General features: G+C 43.8%; 1 long non-coding RNA gene across 1 annotated transcript in view; it reads left to right on the top strand.

Annotated features, from left to right (window-relative positions):
- Positions 1–5,919: 5,919 nt before the first annotated feature.
- LOC110307620 overlaps positions 5,920–6,338 on the top strand; it is a 3,816-nt gene continuing 3,397 nt past the window's right edge. Inside the window, exon 1 of the long non-coding RNA XR_002379442.1 lies at positions 5,920–6,121. This is a non-coding gene — a long non-coding RNA (uncharacterized LOC110307620). The remainder of the gene's footprint in view (positions 6,122–6,338) is intronic.

Raw genomic sequence — 6,338 nt, forward strand, 5'->3', positions numbered from 1 at the left:
GCCACAAGCTGAGGTCAGGTCTCTTCATCACCTTCTCCCTGGCCCTGGAACTCATTGACTCAGCGTGCCTGGTTGACCAGCAACCCCAAGGGCCTTCTTATCCCTACATCCCCACCAGCTGGGGCTCTAGGCATGTCCTCCTGCATCTGTACTTTTTAGGTGCTAGGAATCTAAACTCAGACCCTCATGCTTGCCACACAAAACATTTTCCCAACGGAGCTGTCTTCCCAGTCTGAAAGCTCATTTCCTTTGTGTGCTGAATACTATTCTGTTGTCTAAATACAATACGGCTTACATATCCATTCATTTAATGGTGCCATTTAAATATGATGTGCTGAAAGTTTAATCTCTTGGTAGAATGGAATGAAGACGAGTGTGGAAGCACACTGATGAGATCGCTCTTTGTGCTGCCGTGACATTGGGTTATCAGACTCCACAGCGAGTCCTCGAACCTGAGACCTAGTTTCAATCTTCAGTCTCCGAGGATGTATCCTGAGTTGTTCTGAGACATCCTTGAGACATCCCTATTCTTATACTGGGAAGTTACTGGGTTTTCTATCTCTCCATGCCACCGCTAAATGGCACAACTCCAGCTTCTGATGATGTGCGCCAATCTAATGGATGCCTGTATTACACATACATTCTGTTGCCTCTCTTCGTCTGAAGACCCATGATGAACACATCGATGTAAGCCATGCCTCCTTGGCTTGTTTCTTGTGCTTTCGAGTCTGAATACTCCTTGTGTTGATTAGGAGAACCTGAGGTAACTTTGACTTAACTTCTATTTGTGTATGAGTCTGTGGTGGGATTTGGGCAGCACTGCAGTGAGAACTTCTCATGGAAGCAAGTGAGCCACCTCTTCCACACTCTTCCTGTATGGAGTATGGGGGTTAGTGTGTGAGAAATAGTTGTCTGTAATATGGGGAACTGAACATTCTGAGACTTCCCAGAATGAGTTAAATTCCCTTCTAAGGCTGACCATCATTCCGCAGTACAGTTTTTCTAAGATTGTGTGTGTGTGTGTGTGTGTGTGCACATGCACGAGCGTATACTAAATATGTAGAGATCGGCCCACCCCAAGGCAGGGTATGGACTTTGTCTCTGAAGGAACCAAGGCCCCAGAAGGACAAGGTTTGCAACCTGTTCCTTGGCATGTTGTATCTGGCCTCCAGTGGTCTGGGCTTGCCTTCTCCAGGGTAATTAAGGGGAGAGAGGAAATCACACAGTGTAATGCAGCCGTGAGTGCTTGAGTACACGTCAATCATCGAGACTGGCATCTGCACGGAGTGGAGGGGACCTGGGGTTTGCATTACATACAACACCCCGTGAGATCATTAGGGCTACTTCAAGCACATGGCTTTTAGGGTAGCCCTGAGCCCCTCCCATCTATACAAGTAAATGCAGTTAGAGTCAACTGGGAGCAAATTAGGGAGGCAAAAATAAAGCACACTTACTAAAAACCAGCGAGAAACTCTACTGTCTACGATTAGAAAAATTAGAGACCATTTAACAACTCGAGACCATTTTGTGTTGGAAATAAAAGAGGTCTTGAATGGAGAGCGCCAGGCCAGCTTTGAGGGCTGACATCCAGGTGAGATCAAATATGGTTGGAAGGGCTGGGCCCAGACTAATCCAGGTTTACCTAAGTCCTTATTAGCCGACAAACCAAGATTGCGTGGTGAACCAGATGTGTGAAAGTTGGCTAAGCACCAACTTTACAAATTCATCCTGTTTCCTCCTGTAATTTTCCATGTCAAAGGAAAAACAGCATAGACAAACCACCCTTCAAAAAAAAAGTCTATGTCAAAAAAAAGTTTTATGTCAAAGTCAGCTCTAGAAAATGTATAATCCTAAGAAAATATCCATAGTGAAGTTCTGCCAACATTTTTCCCCTTATGTATTTTTTTCTTAAGTCCCCTTAGACCTCATGGTCATACCTCATATATTAAGATTCTAATTTGTTTAACATCTAGGTGCTGAACATAAAAGGTACCACTAAACACTGATGAATGGGGCAGCTACCGAGGAGCGATAAATGGGAATGGGGGCCGTACAAAGGAGAGAGGAGAGCACACACATGATTTTCATTTCCTAATAGGCACCCTGCCTGGAAACCTGCATCAGGACCTGAAATATGGATGGATTGTTCCAAAGACTGTGAATATTCCAAATGTCATCCTAAATTAGTAAGTGTCTTTAAATCTTCACTCTTTCCCCACATTTTAGAAATGTTTATTGCACATCATAAATCTTATTCATATCCACATAAATTGAGTCCCCCAGCCACGAGGGAGACGCCTTCCTCTACTCGAAGATCTAAGGTTTTGACATCAAATATTGTGATTGGAACAAAAGAAGACTCTTGCAGAGGAAACTCATTTGAGGGGTAATACTCTTTCTACCTCCTGTTGGTATGAAAAAAAATTTAATATCTCTGAAATTTTTGTTTAGTGAATTTGAGGGAGGGTGATATAAATTGTCAAGTTCCCCAGTGAATGCTTTCATAAGTCATCTTTACTGCTACATCTGAATTCTGATTGTGTGAAGCAGCAAGTGCAGTCATGGGGATAACTCCAGTGGAACAGAATCAAAGTTTGTTAATATAGTATAAAAAAGCAATTTATAAAGGTCAGGAATGATCAACGCTGGGTGTTCATGTATGTCAGAACATCAACAAAATCAGCAAGATGAGAAGGGAATCAAGGAGTCGTGTTTAGAACACGGGACTGGCTCTTCCAAGATACCTGAGTATCAAACACTAACTCAGAGACTGACCCATGGTGGACAGACTTTTATTTCTCCCAATACAGACATTTTAAAATGCATTTAAACCTTATTTTCCGCACCTCTAAAGGGTAGAGATTCTTTATCTCAGCTTCGAAAGTCTGAGCATGGGATCTTTAGGAAGTGTTCATTTGGTTTTCCTGACTCGAGTTTGCAGTGGAATGTTTGTAGATGGCTCTTTGGAATTGCTGTGCACAGGGGAACCCTGCTTGTAATGCAAACACTATACGCAATGTTTTAGGAAGACAACCCCCAGCCCTGTGCCTGGCTGTCTAAGCTTTCACCCAAGCCCATTGCTTAGGTCCCTGGCCAGAGAGGAATACACAGGCCTTGAGTTGGGTACAGTGATCCTTTAGCTCTTGTTCTGCCAAGACTGTCATGGGTCCCCATGGCAGAGAAGGTTGTAGGCAAGAAACCTAGAACTAAACCAGGTTCAAGGTCTTCCTCCGGAGTCTGGAAAGTCATTTTTCAGCATTCCAGTTTTGGCTGGAGAGACAACTGACCTTACAAATGCTCCCCCACCAGTGCCTAATCCCCAGGCTGGAGAGACAGCGGGACAGTGAAGAAAACATATTTCTTTTTTATTTTTCTTGTAAGGCTAGACCTCATACTGCAGCCAAGAACTCACTTTGTGACCCAGGCTGACCTTGAACTTACAGAAACTTTCCTACCTTAGCTTCTCAAGTGCTGGGATAAAACAGATTATCTACACTACAGCTACCAGAAAGCTTTTTTTTTCCTTTTTTTTTTTTTTTGAAAATCTAGCTTTGCTCCTCCAGCCCTGGAGATTCCACCATAATGCTGTGAGACAGTCTTGGGGACACTGCTCTCTAACACAACTGTCGGGATGATGCTGAGATCATGGTAGTGAAAGAAAATAAAACTTGAGACCTGTGATTCATGTAATTTATGTCAAATAGCCCAAAGAGTTGTTTGTGAGCTTTGAAACCTGGGGCTGAGAACATAGCAGAACAGGCCAGGACATGCCCGGGCAGGCCTGTCCTTAAGACATTCCTGAGGCTGCTTGGCCATAAAGATAAAGAGAATGACATGTCCTGGACTGGCCCAGCGCCTCCCTATCTCCCGCCCTTCTGACCTAAGTTAAATGTTATCTGCATGTACAGTCTGCTGATGTTTAAATGAACCAGTCATGCAAAACCGTGCCAATTCCTCCCCCAGCTCCAGACCCTTTTCTATAAAAACCCCTAGCTTCCAAGCCTCATAGTCAAATCCACTGTCTCCTGCGTGAGATACATTTTGACCCGGAGCTCCACCATTAAACTACCTCGTGTATTAATGTAAAGACGGTTTGTTTGTTCATGATTCTTGGGTGCACGCCGAATCGGGAGTTGAGTGGGGGTTTCCCCACTAGGCTCTTTCATTAGTAGAGTGCATAGATTCCCAGGCTTCCTCCTTCAGTGAGCATCTGTTACCCTGTGGCTTCTAGTGCTTTAACACATACAAATTGCTTCTCTTCTTGGACAATTGTCTTCTCTGATCACACACACACACACACACACACACAGAGGGGGAGGAGAGAGAGGGAGAGGGAGAGGGAGAGGGAGAGGGAGAGGGAGAGGGAGAGGGAGAGGGGAGAGACATACAAGCACACACACATACACCTAACTTAGGAAAACGTTAGGAAACTAACTTATGCTTGTTTCTGCAGTATCTACAGTGTCTCAGGTAAAGCCTGAAGCACAGTTGAGGTTAATCAAAGAAACCTGTACACACTGTAGAACTGTAAATGAGTCCTTCCCACTTCTAAAAGTCTGCATTCCCCTCATCTCCACTAATAGCATTAAGATGAAGAGTAACCCTAAATACAAAGGCCTTGATCTCATGCATTTTGGAGAAGTGGTGCTCAAGGACGTTACTCTATGCCAGATCGTCCTATTTCAAGGAAAGTGCGTGGCCGTCACGAAGGGCTGGTCCTTTAATAACTCTTCTTATGGTGGCTAGTTGAGAGCAAGGAGTCTTTGGGGGCTTTTTTCCCTACAGTCCATTGATGAAACAGTTAATAAAGGAACTCCATGCAAGGTTCTAAGTGCACATTAAGATCTTCCCTTTAGAAATGTATTTTATAGCTGGTGTTGCCAACTGTCATTAAGTGAGCACACAACCTACAAAAAGAAAATGAAAGTAGTAAAAATGCCAGTCCAAAAAAAAAATAGATAAATAAATAAAAGCCCAAATGTTCATCGCTGGAAAATTAAGAAACTTCAAGCATTTCCTGAGCATTTAACGAACACATCGGCAAAAAACTGAACAGTACTTTCACTTACTGTGAGCCTAAGCTGGGGTTACTCTAAACCAGTATCAACTACTACCTGCCAGAGGCTGGTGGAAAGCTACGTCAGCACAGGAAATGGATGAAGAGATATAAAAAAAAACTATGAGTGAGGAGACCAACAAGGATGGATGCACACAGCTAGCATTCTAGATAAATGATAGACAGCATAGCCTGAACACCGGGGCTCGCGGCTCTGTAGATCCTTGATCCGCCTTTCACAAATCTGCCCAGCACTAATGACTAGAATGCATTTTTAATAAATTAATTTGGAATAGATGGTGCTCTGGAGGGAAGTTGGGACTTGACTCCACATCATTAATAGTTAAAATGGAAGCATCAATTTAGGAACACATCTGCAGCTGCTGTAATGCAGAGTCCGACCTGTGTGACCCACCTCCCCTCCCTGGCAGATGACCTTAATGCTGCCATAGATTTGCCCAATCCTTTACAGCCATTCGGTGGGCTTGCACAAGCATCCTTGTTTTTGAAAAATGACTCATTGTGCTTGGATGATATATTTTAAGCTGTCTGTTCTACAGTCATTGGCAAGCATTATCCTCGCCATGAGCCACCCTTGTGTGCTCTCTATCTTGGTCCAAAAAGACACCTAGTTGGAGTCAGGGCTGAGTACTACTATCTCTGGCAATGCATTAGAAAAAAAATGGTCTAATTGGGACAAAGATGATCAGGGGCTGTGTGCTTGCATTATCCACCTGACCTAGAAAGAACAAAGTCTGTGTCAATGCCTGGAGGTTAATCCTTGCAATCCCAAATGCTCAAATATGATGCCCACACGACCTTCAGTGCCTTTTCTAGGTCACTAGTACCCAAGTGCAGAGGACCTCCCTATGAGGGGCAGTCAAAGACACAGTGTGGAGCAGAAAATGCTCTCTTATGATTTTTCCTGCATGGGACACATGACTGAGCTCTGTCTCCTGAGATCTAATTCCCCATGACTGAAAGAACTCAAGTGGGCAGAAGAGTGGGGAGAGCTGCCTTGATTAATATCAAACATGATACAGCTACTAGAACACTTGGCACTTGGTGGGTACCCAGTACCTGTGTGTGTATGGGGGGGGCATGTTTGTATGGATGTACATGCATGTGCAAGCACATATAAATGTGTATATGTGCATGAGTGAAAAAACCAAGGGTCCTTTTCCTTCTCTTCTCTTCTCTTCTCTTCTCTTCTCTTCTCTTCTCTTCTCTTCTCTTCTCTTCTCTTCTCTTCTCTTCTCTTCTCTTCTCTTCTCTTCTCTTC

The sequence above is a fragment of the Mus caroli genome, chromosome 13, assembly GCF_900094665.2.
Source record: "Mus caroli chromosome 13, CAROLI_EIJ_v1.1, whole genome shotgun sequence".
Taxonomy (NCBI): Eukaryota; Metazoa; Chordata; class Mammalia; order Rodentia; family Muridae; genus Mus; species Mus caroli.